The 15,078-nt window shown below is 44.2% G+C and overlaps 1 long non-coding RNA gene across 1 annotated transcript in view; it reads right to left on the bottom strand.

Moving 5' to 3' along the window:
* Positions 1-1,434: 1,434 nt before the first annotated feature.
* LOC100847357 (uncharacterized) overlaps positions 1,435-15,078 on the bottom strand; it is a 55,744-nt gene continuing 42,100 nt past the window's right edge. Inside the window, exons 2-3 of the long non-coding RNA XR_139674.6 lie at positions 10,639-10,735; positions 1,435-2,713 (exon numbers count right to left, since the gene is read on the bottom strand). This is a non-coding gene — a long non-coding RNA (uncharacterized lncRNA). The remainder of the gene's footprint in view (positions 2,714-10,638; positions 10,736-15,078) is intronic.

Raw genomic sequence — 15,078 nt, 5'->3', positions numbered from 1 at the left:
CCTGAACCCCTGTAATGTGACTACCCTGAGGTCAGGGGGGACCTGCCACGGACCTGCATCCAGGAAAGGGGATATACTTTTCTGCTCCAAAGTGGAAGTAGGGCCATCCTGTCTGTCCCCACCCCGCCCCTGCTCAGAGGGTCACAGAGAAGCTGCACGCTCCGTCTACAGGGCTTCCCCCTCCAGACCCAGAGGGCAGGGCAGTTTGCTGACTGGTGAGCTGGGGCCTCGTGAGCAAAGGTTCATCTCGTACCAGTCTGATCCCTGAGCCTCTGCCATTGATCTAGAACTCTTGAGAAAACCATGCTTGTGGACAGGGTGCAGCTGACACTCCCGGTTTCTGGGTTCAGGGCACACATGGGGCAGGGGAGGCGCTCTCTGAGTTGTGGGTCCCAGGCCCCTCTGAGCCTGCCAGGCCTTCCATCTGCAAGGAGCTCAGCATCAGGGCCCAGTCTGGACCCGCTGATGGGAACATGGAAGGGGGAACCCCCACTCCCCAGCCCAGCCTCACATGAACCGGTGTCCTCTATGTCTGCCACGTCCAGGACCCCCTTGTCCACAGTCTCCTTGAGGTCCGGCTGCTCCAGTGTGGCCGTTAAGACCTGCAGAGTCACCACGGCAGCTTGCCTCACTTCTCTCCTCCCCGCTCTGTAAACACACTGATGTGAGAGGACCTGCAAGGGTCACCGTTAGTGTGTCTACAGCAGCTGGCCCAGGCTTGTCCCAGGGCAGGGGCTCCTTGACTGGCAGCGATGCAGAGCAGAGGGGCCCCTGCTGGAGGTCAGCAATCTGCCCACAGCCACAGTGTTGCCCCCTGTGACCTGCGGCATGTTGTGCACGCGCACAAAGTCACTTCAGTCCTGTCTGACTCTTTGTGACCCTGTGGACTATAGCCCACCAGGCTCCTCTGTCCATGGGATTCTTCAGGCTAGAATACTGGAGTGGGTTGCCATGCCCTCCTCCAGGGGATCTTCCTGACCCAGGGATCGAACCCGTGTCTCTTATGTCTTCCGCATTGGCAAGCTGATTCTTTACCATCTGAACCACCAGGGAAGCCCATGAAAGCTTTTAAAACTAACACCCTACCTGGGGTCCTTGGGGATCTCTTCTTCCTCAGGGGGACACTGACAGGGAGGTTGTGTTGTGAACCAAAAGGGTTAGAACCACAGGGCTGGGTTCCTGGACGGGTGTTACAGCAAACTCCATTCTGCCTTCTTGGTTCTGGACTCAGGACGCCTCCTGGGCCTGCCCATGTGAATAGCCGGCGTGGCTATGGGCCTGTCCCTGAGATTCGAACTCTGAAACCATCCTGGGGCTTCTAGAAGCTGGAAACACAACGTGCACAGTGGCTACTGGCCATCACGCAGTCTCAAGATAGCCAAGACATTCCAGACCACCACGACGTGTTTTCAAAGTTAATAAATAACACATTCATTTTGAATGTACTTCTGCTTATAATGGTGTTTGTCACAAAAAGCATTTTAAGTAAGGTTAAAGGAGAAAACACAAACCAAACATCTGGCCAAAGATCACTTCACATTTGCTGTAAAGACTTCAAATATTTCAACTCTGTGTATGTTTACAGTGATCACACACATTTAATTTTACAAATGAAAACAAATCTTTCTAGGTCATCAGCTCATGTTCCCTTACTTCACAACCCACAGAAAGTTTCCCAAGTCATTACCTATTACACTGAGACGTGAATTTTGGTGACTGCCTGTCCCCCATCCTCGGTGACGCCGTAATTTCTTTCCCTCTGCTGTTCCTGGCATGTCCAGTTGTTTGCAGTATTTCACTGCATAAATAACACCAGCGTGTCCTCACCACTCATCATCTTCATGTGACGTATTCCTGGAGATTCACTTGGTATATGAAAGCAGGTTATTGTTAAGGCCCTTGATACAAATTCAGTCCAAAAATTTTAAAATGTAACAGTAGAAGTTTAGCCTAATTTGTGTACGCTGAGTTCACATTTAACAGAATGAACACCTTTTAATGTAACTTAGCTTCAGGGTTCTGGGGAGAACCTACTGTCAGAGCAGTTGGACTAAGATGCTGCTGTGCTCCGTGGTCCCCTGAGCTCTGGGAACCCATGGCGTCTGGGTCGCAGCTCAGCACCCAGGGGCTCCTGGCAGTGGGGGGGGGGGGGGTTGGAGGGGGGCAAACAGACTGGAGGAGCAGGCTGTGTTTATTTGTGAGCATTTATTTACTGACAGCACATCGATGGCAGAGTCTTCCTGCTGCTAACAGACGGACATTATCCAGGTGGATGAAGATCGAGCTGGATCCAGCCCTGAAGGTTTACAACTCCATCCTCGTGTTCAGGACCTCCCAGGAGCTCAATGGGGAGGATGCCATCTTAGACCAGGAGGCCATGGGGGGATGCTGTACCTGAGGGACCATGGCCATCGCCGTGCCTTGTTCTTTCAGCAGGAACCTCAGCCGCAGGAACTTGATTTCGGTGTTCCCATGGACATGCCCAAGTATGAACGGGACCTTGTAAAGCAGCCGTGGCTTTTACGTTTGGAAGATTGGATGGCTGATCCAGCGCCAGTGATGCCGAAGCCCCCAGGCCCAGCAGGACCCTGACCGTCACCACCGTGGCTCTGATGCGTGACAGGAACAGACTCAAGAAGCCCACGGGATGCATCTTTATCCTGGTCCCTCACCGTCCAAGAAGCCGCTTCTCATTTTGCAAGGATGAAACTCTCTAGGGTGGGATATGAGCAACATGGTTTTCAGACACACACTGTTAATGTTTTCGTCAGCTCAGCATCTGAGCTTGGCTGTGATCTGCCCTCTGGGTGCAGGGAGTCTAAGAGGCAGAGGCCTGGTGCTTTAATGACTTCATGTGAGATGTGTGTGCTTTACTCAGGAAACTGCGGATCAGTAATAAGCACACGTTTTCATGATCCATTAATTCTTATCTAGGTTCCACGAACCATTTCTCAGCTGTGCCGCCGGGTCTCCGGGAGCATGCCCGGGTCCCATGAGAACAGCCAGCAGGATACTTGGCAGAAACTAGGAGGACCCTCCTGAGGACTCTCTGCCTGTGGTGCCCTTACTGCCGGGGACCCAAGTCCTGACACAAACGCCCCCCATCCACATCCTCACAGCTTCCACTCTGGGGGCCACCTGGGAGGCTGACATCCCACGGGCCACCTGCCTGTCAGGAGGAGCTGTGTTCACCAGGGCCCTGGGTACCTGTCTACAGACAGAGGCTTCATCAAGGGAAGAGGTCTAGAGCTGGGTGTCTAGTACTCGTTTAAACAAGTCTTTTGTTATGAGCAAGGGTTTGTTTTGTGTAAGTGACTATATTTGAGACTGAAGCTATGCAAAGTCAGCCTCACAGTTTTGAAAGACAAGCACCTCCTTTCTTATACCAAACAGTAAGAGCTACCAACGCCCCGTGGAATGGAGGCGCCATTGTTTTGGTTGGGTTTGGGGGCGGGATGCGGTTTGTTTTTTATTTTCGTTGGTGGGAGAGAAAAGAAATAAATAGAATCAATCCAATGGTACCCATTTGCTTCAGTTAAGAATCTTAGGGTTTAAGAAAGTTGCTTGGAGAGTTTATCAAACTTCAAGTCAATGAGGAAAAGAGAACTTCTTCTCTCAGAGGTGTGCTTAGATTCCATTCTTTAGAGTCTCACTTTGCCTACATGGCATTTTACTGTATTATTGGTTGATGTGCATTTTTTCTGTTTGGTTTTTCTTTTTTAAACTGCCACATACAATTAAAATACCTGCTTCTGCTTCATTACAATTGTCATATATTTTAAATGATAATAAACAGATAAAAACCCCTGCCTCACTGCCTTCATGAATATCATAGCCTGGCTCCCCGCATCCCCTGAAGGACCGTAGAGAGTAACCCTGCACCCCAAGCCAGCAGAGAAGTCAGCCCTTACTGAACGCCCGAGGTATGTTTCCTCAGGGACGGTGTTAATGATTTGAGAGGTTTTTAAATTAAAAGCATCTCAAAATGGCTTTTATGTAGGTTCCGTGGAAGACAGGAGATTTGCAGTTTGTGTATTTAATACATGTCATTTCCACAGAAGGATTGAAAACAGGACAGAAAATTCCAAGCCAGATTAGGGTTGAACTTTGTGTCCCTCTAAGACAGAACGATCAGACAGAAAGAACCTGATCCAAGCTCAACTTGAATCAAGCTGTTTTAAATTTGGTTTTGAGCATGTACGCATGCGTGAATGTAACCAACGCAACACATGTGTAAGCTGCTGGACACCTAACAGAAGCCATTAAATAGGTCTCAGAAAAGCAACCGCAATCCATTTTCTGAACAATCCTGCAGGAATCTCCCACATATATACTCAAATTTGCATCAAGTTTGACCCCAAGGGGCCCACTCTTAGTGTGGCTCATGTCGGGGGCCCAGGAGCAGGCGGGGCAGACCCTAGGATCGTCCTGGACATGAGTCCACCACGCCAGAACCAGCTCTAGCCAGCTCCCTCCCCTGTCCCTGTGGTCTCCCGAAGGGCTTGGAACTGGAGTGTTGGGAGGTGAGCTCCTCTGCTCTGCCAGGAACCACCCCTGTCCTCACCACCCTTCGCTGTCAGGCAGCATCCAGAAATACCCAGATGCTGTGAAGGCCTCCACCACCCTGGGTACCAGCCTCACCCCCACTCCCCTTTTCTCCTCCAGAGTCCCACCGGGAACATGAGTGAGTCGAGGACAAAGCAAAAACCTGTCACCAGGGCATCAGGAGATACAGGCTTCTAGGATGTTAGAAAGTTTCCACAAAGGAGCCCTCATATATATTGCAATGCTGGAAATTAGATCATTAGCAAGAATCCTAAGGGGGCTGGCACTTCTGGGACCATGGTCTTTAAACATCTGTAATTTGAGGTAACTTCTGCAAAAATAAATTTCTGTCGCTTTCAACAACCAGCAGACATTCTAGGAAAAACCGACCCTTAATCACCTCTGTACATCCCTTTCCTTCCTCTGGGATTAGATGCTAACCTTGTATAACCAGGAGTTTGGGATGGATATGTATCCTCTACTATATTTAAAATGGATAACCAACAAGGACCTATCGTATAACCCAAGGAACTCTGCTCAATGTTATCTAGCAGTCTGGATGGGAGGGGAGTTTGCAGGAGAATGGATGCATGTATATATATGGCTGAGTCCCTTCGCTGTTCACCTGAAATTATCACAACATTGTTCATTAATCAGTTATGCCCCAATACAAAATAAAAAATGTAAAAAGAAAATTGGTTAATACATAATGGATGTGTTAATTAAAAAAAAAAAAGAAATGAACTTATTTACAAAATAAATACATTCACAGGCATAGAAAACAAATTATGGTTCCCAGAGGGGAAGGATGGGGGGAAGGGATAGTTAGGGAGTTTGGGATGGACATGTACACTCTGCTATATTTAAAATGGATCACCAACAAGAACCCACTGTATATAGCACATAGAACTCTGCTCAATGTTATGTGGCAGCTTGGATGGGAGGGGAGTTTGGGGGAGAGTGGATACATGTAAATCCCTTTGCTGTTCACCAGAAACTATCACAACATTGTTAATCGGCTATGAAGTGAAAAAGTGAAAGTGTTAGTCACTCAGTCGTGTCCAACTCTTTGCAATCCCTTGGACTGCTATAGCCCACCAGGCTCCTCTGTCCATGGGATTTTCCAGGCAAGAATACTGGAGTGGGTAGCCATCCCTTTCACAAGGGGAATCTTCCGGACCCAGGGACTGAACCTGGGTCTTCTGCATTTCAGGCAAGTTCTTTAAGTTTAAAAAAAAAAGTGACAGTGTAGGAAATTGACTCCTATTTAGGACAGGGCTCTGAGCTGAGACTGCCTCCCCTGGCTGACGTTGAGTCTCAGATATCCCTGGGATTCCTTGGTTGAATCACCTTGGTCTGTGGAATCTCCATCTGTTGGGTGAGGGCTGGAAGCAGGGACATGGAGGGAAAAGTACTCAGGCTTTGGAGCCGGACCCAGGCTTGAATCCTGAGTCCTGTATCTAACCAGGTACCTGCTCTGGAAACGTTTCTCAAACACCCAGCACGTGACCAACTTCCACACTCACTCGTTCCTTTTGAAATACTGTGTTTTGACTGCATTACACTTTGCTCCATATCATTTTGAAGAATATTCAGTTTGTCTTTCCAACTCCTGGGGCATAAAAATGTATTCTTGAATACAAAGTGTTCCTATGAATACATTCTTAATATTCAAGAATATATTCGTCATGAATATATTTTCTTATAAATACATTCTTCTTAAAAACTGATCTCTCCTTGTAAATATATTCATGAAGAATCTATTTGTTAATAGATTTTTGAATATTCAGAATCCTTATAAATATATTCTCCTTATGAATAAACATATTAATGAATAATATATTCACAGGAAGTCTTTCTTCAAAAATACATACTGCTCTACACTCTATCTCTCTCTGCCCTTCAGTTTCTAGCTGTGGCAGGAAGCTAGCACAGCCCAGCTCCTTAATATACTGCTGGGAAGACAGAGTTAAAACTGATTAAATAGAGTTCAAGAATTAAACAAGTGGGCTTCCCTGGTAGTCCAGTGGATAAGAATCTGCCTGACCAATATGGATGACCTTGAGATTGTCATACTGAGTGAAGTAAGTCAGACAGAGAAGGAGAAATATCATATGACATCCCTTACATGTGGAATCTAAAAAGAAATAATACAAGTGAACTTACTTACAAAACTGAAACAGACTCATAGAGAACGAACTTCTGGTTGCCAGGGGGAAGGATGATGGGAAGAGAGAGGGATCTGCGGATGGACATATACACACTGCTGTATTTATTATAGAATAGCTAAACCAACAAGGACCTACTGCATAGCACAGGGAACTGATCAATGTTATGTGGCAGCCTGGATGGGAGGGGAGTCTGGGGAGAGTGGGTACATGTACAAGTATGGCTGAGTCCATTTGCTGTTCACCTGAAATTGTCACAACATTGTTAATCGGCTATACACCAACACAAAACAAAAAGTTGTGTTTTTTTTTTTTTTTAAAGAATCTGCCTGCTAATGCAGGGGACACAGGTTTAATCCCTGGTCTGGGAAGATTCCACATGCCTCAAAGGAGCTAAGGCTGTGCGCCACAACGACTGAAGCCTGTGCTGTCTAGAGCCCATGTTCTGCAACAAGAGAAGCCATCCCAGTGAGAGGCCCACACACTGCAACTGGAGAATGGCCCCCACTCATCACAACTAAAGAAAGCCGGTGCAGCAACCAAGACCCAGCAGAGCTAAATAGAGTAATTAAAAAACAATCCAACAAGTGACCATTGATGAGCCAGTTGGTGAGCTGGTGCTCACACTTCGATTCCTCGGGGAGCTTGCCTGCACATTCAAGTCTTTGCCTCATGTATCCTTTCAGGCAGATGACAAATGTTGAATCTGGTGATCAATAAACACAGCCCAGCCACTCCCGCCGAAAGCCCAGGTACCCAGGCTAAGGCTGGGATACACCAGGAGGTCCTTAAAGGCAGCAGTGAAACTTGGTGATGGGTGCAGGGGGCGGCGGGCATGCAGATGCCATGTGGACACCTTGGGCTGTCCCTCCCTCAGGACCTCAGAACTATTAGGGGCAAAGCTGCTGCATCGGATCACTGTCTGCTGATGGCAGTTGCAGGAGTGACACAGAGATGGAGAAAATTCAGGGAAAAGGGATATGGGGTTAAAAAAGAACAAGCCAAAACCACGACTTAAAAGGAAAGGCAAAGTCAAAGGTTGGAGAAATGAGACTGAGTTTAAAATAGTAAGAGTTTTTCTCCAAATGGTTCTGGGAGTCAGGCTGAGTGGTTCTGGGAGTCAGGCTGAGTTGTTCTGTGCAATTTTGCCTACAGGCACCACCCATCTATTTCCCCATTTACTTCAGCTTGAAATCAGATCTTGTTCCCTTTGATTGCGGAATCCAGCATCAAGGCAAATCGATTCGTGATGTATACAAAGTAGTAAGAAATCCCAGGTCAAATTCGGAAAAATTTGAATCTAAAATTCTTAAAAAATGTTTTTAGTTTAAAATTCCTAAAAAAAAATTTTTTTAAAAGAATGTTCCCACGATGGCTTTTTCACCATCCTTGAACTGCAACTGATAACAACTGTGTTAAACACACGGGGCCTATTTGGACATGCAGGAGTCAATGTTTTACATGAAATGCTGGGTCCTCAAGGGTCTTTTAGTAGGAAAAAAATCAAGAACTACTGGCCAATACTAGTTTCATTTAAAAAAATAAAGAAAGAAATAGGAAGCATGTTTATCGGATCTGGTTCCCAAAGATGCATGAGTAGCTTCACCAGCTTGTGGTGAGAAGGATCAGGTGTGACTGGCATGTGCTTCCACTAATGTGGTTGTTTTTCTATAAACTGGTTCAGGATTTGCTCTGAAGATGCTTGCAAACACTGTGCTTCAGAGAGCAGCCCAGGTTTTATTTGTCCAACAGAAAGCAATTCGAATTTCATTTGGCCTGGCCTCTCCAACAAAGAGAGTCAAGCCAGTCAAAAAATACTTTACCAAAGGAAGCTTGGGACTTCCCTGGTGGTCCAGTGGCCAAGACTCCACATTCCCCAATGCAGGAAGCCCTGGTTCGATCCCTAGTCAGGGAACTAGATCCTGCATGCCCCAACTAAAAGTCCACATGTTTCAACGAAGACCCAGTGCAGCCAATTAAATAAATAGTTCTTGTACAAAAGGAAGTGCACTCAGACAGCTTCCTTGGTGTTAGTGACTGAATATTTTTCTTTCACTTTTTTCAATGAGTTTGTCAAGTTTTCCTCCAGAATAGTCAGCTTAGTCTTTTTTTTCCTTTTCATTTCTCTCCTTAAGAATAGATCTGTTTTTCTCTAGCCTTATCAGTTTGAAATTTGAGGTTGTCCTTCTGGGTTTCTAGAAAGTTTTACGGCTATGCTTTGGAAAATGAAGTCAAAGAATAGAAGGAAATATCCCAGAATTGCATCAACATTGATTCAGAAATTTTCTTTAAATGAATCAACAAATGCACCTGAACAGAGAGGCCCTTATCTTCATCCACTGTGGAAATTACTGCATTCATTCATTCAACAACTATTTATTGGGAGCCCACCATGTGCCTGGGTTGGGAAGATCCTCTGGAGGAAGAAAGGGCAATCCACTCCAGTATTCTTGCCTGGGAAATCCCATGGACAGAGGAGGCTGGTGGGCTACAGTCCATGTGGTCACAAAGTCAGATGTGACTTGAGCGACTGAGCACGCACACCATGATGTGCCAAGTGTAATGAGCACTGGGAATGTATCTGCAGACAAATAAATAAAAATCTCTCCTTTTGTGGGCTTTAAATTCAAGTGGGTGGAGACAGACAAGAAACCCTAAGCATAAAAATATGAATAGGAGGGAAGAAAAGGAGAAAGGTCTAGGGTCTCGTGTAATGGAAATGGTACCTTGCTGGTCCACGGATCTCACAGACATGCTATCAGGCAGCACCAGTGGATGGAGGCCCCTGGCACCCAGGTCCACGTGACATCGACAACAACACACATCTGCACAGACCCAGGTGTTTCTGTTTTTTTGCCTAGGCCTTTCTTCTTCTTCTGCTGTAGTAAACAGCAGACATGCCCTCATATGTCCCCACAGGATCTAAAACAATTTTCCACCAGAGGTGCCATCGCCCACACACATTGCTGACTGGCTGGGTCAAGGGAGGGAATGTTATTTTGAGTGCCAGGTTGATGTTAGCAATTAAGTAATCTGTTACCTGGAAATTTCTGGACCTTTTTCCCTCCAGAATGGAAGTAGCAATTAACAAGAAGTAATCAGAGATACTTGTAATGTGATTAAGTAAAATTGTCATCAAGCAGGTAATTTTAAATACAGCCATGCTTCAAATACAGACTCATTAATTTCAGCTCGGTGGTGTTCTAGTATTTATTATGCATACAGAAGCATTTAAAATGTGAATATGTTTTCATATTGCTATGCTCAGTAGTTCTGCCACTCCCCCCCCAAAAAATTATCCAACCAATTAATTTCCTCCCAGGGGGAAGCTAAAGGTTAATAATGTGATTGTCGAGTGCAATGCTGAAATATAAGGATAACAATTCTTGATGAAACGGGTCTAATAAGAAGGTGGAAGGACTTGACCTTCTATGGATGCCAACACAACATTCCAAGAGTAGGTCCTGTGTCACAGCTGTTTTCAGTGTCCCCGTTTATCAAATTAATCACTTGGGTGCATGTTAATTTGAAAACTGATTAGCCTTAAAGGATGTGCCATTTTAGGAAAAGCAATATTTAGTGATTTATTTCATTCTAGGCAAGTTCTCTTAACCTGAAAAGTCTGAAACTGTGTGTTAAGATCTGAGTTGGAATCATGAACTTTGCGGGGGAAAGACCAGTTTTTCCACATCTGGGTAGCTGTTGGACACTTGAAGAGTCCTTTGGAACTTGGGAGCACTCTCAGTCAATTTAGGTTATAGAAACTTATTTCAAGATCCTGTCTACATTCTGGGAAGACATTGGAAATATCTGCCTTCAAGAGGAAACAATAAAGAGCTTGCTGATTTCAAAAGCTCAAGCTCAAAGTTTCAAAATCCATTTTTTACTGGTATTATACTGGTAACAGGTATTTGATTCCACAAACCTGTTTAGCCCCATTTCCATTTCTTCGGAGACAGGAAACCATCACACACACCCATCCTCAGCAGCAACTTCATGACTTTCTAGACTTCAATGAGAATCTGAAAATAGAGTAATAGATGAATGGAACACAGAACCATGGAACAGAACAGAACAATTGGGTCATGTGACTACTTTCTCCTTCAGTATCTCCTTCCCAAAACTCCCTAGTAAAGCAAGTATCTAATATGCTGCATAGCCTCACTCGAGACCTCTTTGGAAATAAAGATGACTCCTATAAAATCCTCCACACCTCTCAGGGCTTACCCAGAGCCCTACATACACAGGTCAATTGAATTTAATATTTAACAACTGGACGGTAAGGAAGAGGCATTTGAGAAATATTAAGTAAAGTAGAAACAAAGATGCAGTTTTTCAGAAGGAGCCTCAATGATTCAAAGTTCAGCTTAAGATTTAAAAGAGCTAGTTCTCCAGTCCCTATAAAATCATTTTTCATGTATTTTTGAAGATCCTAATGAGATCACTCCTCAGTCTTCTCTTTTGGGGATTAAATCCTCCCTGCTTCTGGTCTGTTTTCATAGATTAACTTTGAAATGTTTAAGTTTCACTTCTACTACTAATTCTGCTTTTTTCTAATCTTTGTCCCATGTACCTTCTTAGCTGTTTGCTTCTAGAAAGGCCTTCCCTTCAGTATCTCTGGATAGTCATTGAGAAGCCAGCTGATGTCACTCTGACCTGTGATTCATTTCTGCTAAAAGTTAACCATGATGTAGATCTATTCAACTTCCTCCCTGTCAACCCTCAAAATAGTGTGACCTGGGAGGCACAATGTGGAACAGCCCAGAAATCCATCGAGTCATGGAGTGATGCACTGACTCCTGGAATGAGTGAGGGAGGCCTGCCATCCTGGAAAAGAATTCCTGGAGACTGTCATCTCACTAATGGTTTATAAAACATTACACAACACAAGCTCCTAATGAAGAGGCCTTAGGCAAATTAGAATCAGTTTTCAGGCTTCAGGATGTTACTGAGCACTTCTCTTGTGCTTCCTACAGTTCCTGTCCCATGTGTCTCGCTGTTCTATCTACAGACTTTCTTGTTCGGTGCATTTCATTTGGTTTCTGCCCAACCTGAATTTCCTTCTCACTTACAATTGGCATCTCCTGGTTAAAGCAACTCTGATACTGTCTCATATTTCTTGCAGCACCTTGTTCAGGGCTGAGACTGTAGTCACATGATACCTTTCTCAGTTGTATAGAGAATTGGAACGTTCTCCCGAAGACCTCACCTTCAGAAGACACAACTTGTTTTGAATAAAGCACATCCATTTCAGCCAAATTCTTCCTGGTTCTGTCTTTTATGAATATCTATGTCCTGCCCACAGATCCAAGCTTTGATTGTGATAAGATGGATGGGACCACGGTCTGTGTGGTGAGGGTGGTCCAGTGCAAGCCAAGCGCTATCCTCACTTGGGTGAGTGTGTCAGCAAAGAGCAAAGTCCCACCTCAGCCTTCACGTTGAACTTGGGATGTCTGCCCAAGTAGACATCTTGGTTTATTCTATCCAGAAAAAATCATTTAGGAGCATGTGGTTAGAAGGGAGAAGAGAAACAAGTTTATAAAAAAATAACTGGGAAGATGAGGCAAAGCATTACTTAATAATTTATTATAATTTAATGAATAATTTCATTCATTCTTTCATTATCATAATTTTTTTAACATCTACTTAAGTCAGACACTGTGTTCATCATATAAGCACCAGTGTTACATATGGAATTTTTTATCTTTGGACTATCATCAATGAATGACTGAATAAATGAACAAAAGCCAGAATTAGAATATAATTTCTAGGCTGTGGAAAGCCTTTAATATTAGTTCACACCAACTCTGATACTGTTTTAGAAGGTCTGAAGTGTTTGAGTCACATGAGGCAGTGGCTTTCTGAATTTTTAAAATTTCATTCCACAGAAAGAGATGCTTTAGATCACAACCCAGTGTGTAAACACACACACACACACATTTCTGTCAATAGCAGTTTTTTTTTTTTTTTAATTGTTGATCCCAACCCACTGAGCCTCTTGATGAAAGTGAAAGAAGAGAGTATAAAAAAGTTGGCTTAAAACTCAACATTCAGAAAACTAAGATTATGACATCCGGTCCCATCACTTCATGGCAAATAGATGGGGAAACAATGGAAACAGTGAGAAACTTTATTTTTGGGGACCCCAAAATCATTGCAGATGGTGACTGCCGCCATGAAATTAAAAGACGCTTGCACCTTGGAAGAAAAATTATGACCAACCTAGACAGCATATTAAAAAGTAGATATTACTTTGCCAACAAAAGTCCATCTAGTCAAAGCTATGATTCTTCCAGTAATCATGCAGGTCAGAAAGCAACAGTTAGAAGTGGACATGGAACAACAGACTGGTTCCAAATAGGAAAAGGAGTATGTCAAGGCTGTATATTGTCACCCTACTTATTTAACTTATATGCAGAATACATCATAAGAAACACTGGGCTGGAAGAAGCACAAGCTGGAATCAAGATTGTCTGGAGAAATATCAATAACCTGAGATATGCAGATGACACGACCCTTATGGCAGAAAGTGAAGAGGAACTAAAGAGCTTCTTGATGAAAGTGAAAGAGGAGAGTGAAAAAGTTGGCTTAAAGCTCAACATTCAGGAAACTAAGATCATGGCATCCAGTCCCATCACTTCATGGCAAATAGATGGGCAAACAGTGGAAACAGTGGCTGACTTTTATTTTGGGGGGCTCCAAAATCACTGCAGATGGTGATTGCAGCCATGAAATTAAAAGATGCTTATTCCTTGGAAGGAAAGTTATGACCAACCTAGACAGCATATTAAAAAGCAAAGAGATTACTTTGTCAACAAAGGTCCTTCTAGTCAAGACTATGGTTTCTCCAGTAGTCATGTATGGATGTGAGAGATGGACTTTTATAAAGAAAGCTGAACGCTGAAGAATTGATACTTTTGAACTGTGGTGTTGGAGAAGACGCTTGAGAGTCCCTTGGACTGCAAGGAGACCCAACCAGTCCATCCTCAAGGAAACCAGTCCTGAATATTCATTGGAAGGACTGATGCTGAAGCTGAAACTCCAATGCTTTGGCCACCTGATGCGAAGAACTAACTCATTGGAAAAGACCCTGATGCTGGGAAAGATTGAAGGTGGGAGGAGAAGGGTACAAAAGAGGATGAGATGGTTGGATGGCATCACCAACTCAATGGGCATGAGTTTGGGTAAACTCTGGGAGTTGGCGATGGACAGGGAGGCCTGGTGTGCTGCAGTCCATGGGGTCACGAAGAGTCAGACATGACTGAGCAACTGAACTGAACTGAACTGAACCCATTAAATTGGTCTCATGACCATGGGTTGTGACCACAGTTGGCATGACACCACTGTGGGCCACCAAAGCAGCAACCCTATGCCCTGGCTGTACAGGGGAGTCACTGGGAGCTTTCTAAAAAAAATACAGGGACTTCCCTGGTGGTCCAGTGGTTAAGAACGCACCTTCCAATGCTGGGGACATGGGTTTGATCCCTGGTCAGGGAATTAAGATCCCACATGCCTCAGAGCAACTAAGCCTGCTCACCACAACTAGAGAGAAGCTCAAGTGCCTCATCTAAGACCCAACAGAGCCAAATAAATAAACAAATAAAATATCACAAATAATGATAAATAAAAATTTAAAAATACAGATGCCTGGTCCCCTACCCCAGACCAACTGAACTCAAATCTGGAGATGAGATCTGAGCTTTGATGTTAAAGCTCCCTGTCTGATTCCCATGAGCAGTAAGGGTTAGTATCACCACTCTACATCATGGAAAATGTCCTTTTAAAATACACAATTACCACCTTAATCATATAAGTGACACATGTGCCTACTAAAAATTTCAATAGCATAGATGGTTATGAAATAAAAACTGAGGCACTGGATCAATGCCTTACCTCTCACTTCTGCTGTCTATAGATAAACATTATTAATACCTCCTTCCCCAAAACTCTTGTTGCATATTGGGGAATCCACTGATATATAGTTTCCACAAGTTTACATTTCCAAATAACTTTAATAATAGGTTTCCAAGTTATAAAAGTTACTGATGGTATTTTGATGAAGATTACTTTGGATTTATGGATTAGTTCAGTTCAGTTCAGTTCAGCCACTAAGTCGTGTCCAATTCTTTGCAGCCCCCTGGACTGCAGCACACCAGGCTTCCCCATCCATCACCAACTCCCAGAGCTTGCTCAAACTCATGTCCATTGAGTTGGCAATGCCATTCAACCATTTAATCCTCTGTCATCCCTTTCTCCTCCTGCCTTCAATCTTTCCCAGCATTAGGTCTTTCCCAATGAGTCAGTTCTTCTCATCAGGTGGCCAAAGTATTGGAGTTTCAGCTTCAGCATCAGTCCTTCCAATGAA

This window comes from Bos taurus, chromosome 24 (genome assembly GCF_002263795.3).
Source record: "Bos taurus isolate L1 Dominette 01449 registration number 42190680 breed Hereford chromosome 24, ARS-UCD2.0, whole genome shotgun sequence".
In the NCBI taxonomy this organism is placed as follows: Eukaryota; Metazoa; Chordata; class Mammalia; order Artiodactyla; family Bovidae; genus Bos; species Bos taurus.
The sequence above is the reverse complement of the archived record's forward strand: the minus strand, read 5'-3'. Positions and strand labels throughout refer to the sequence as shown.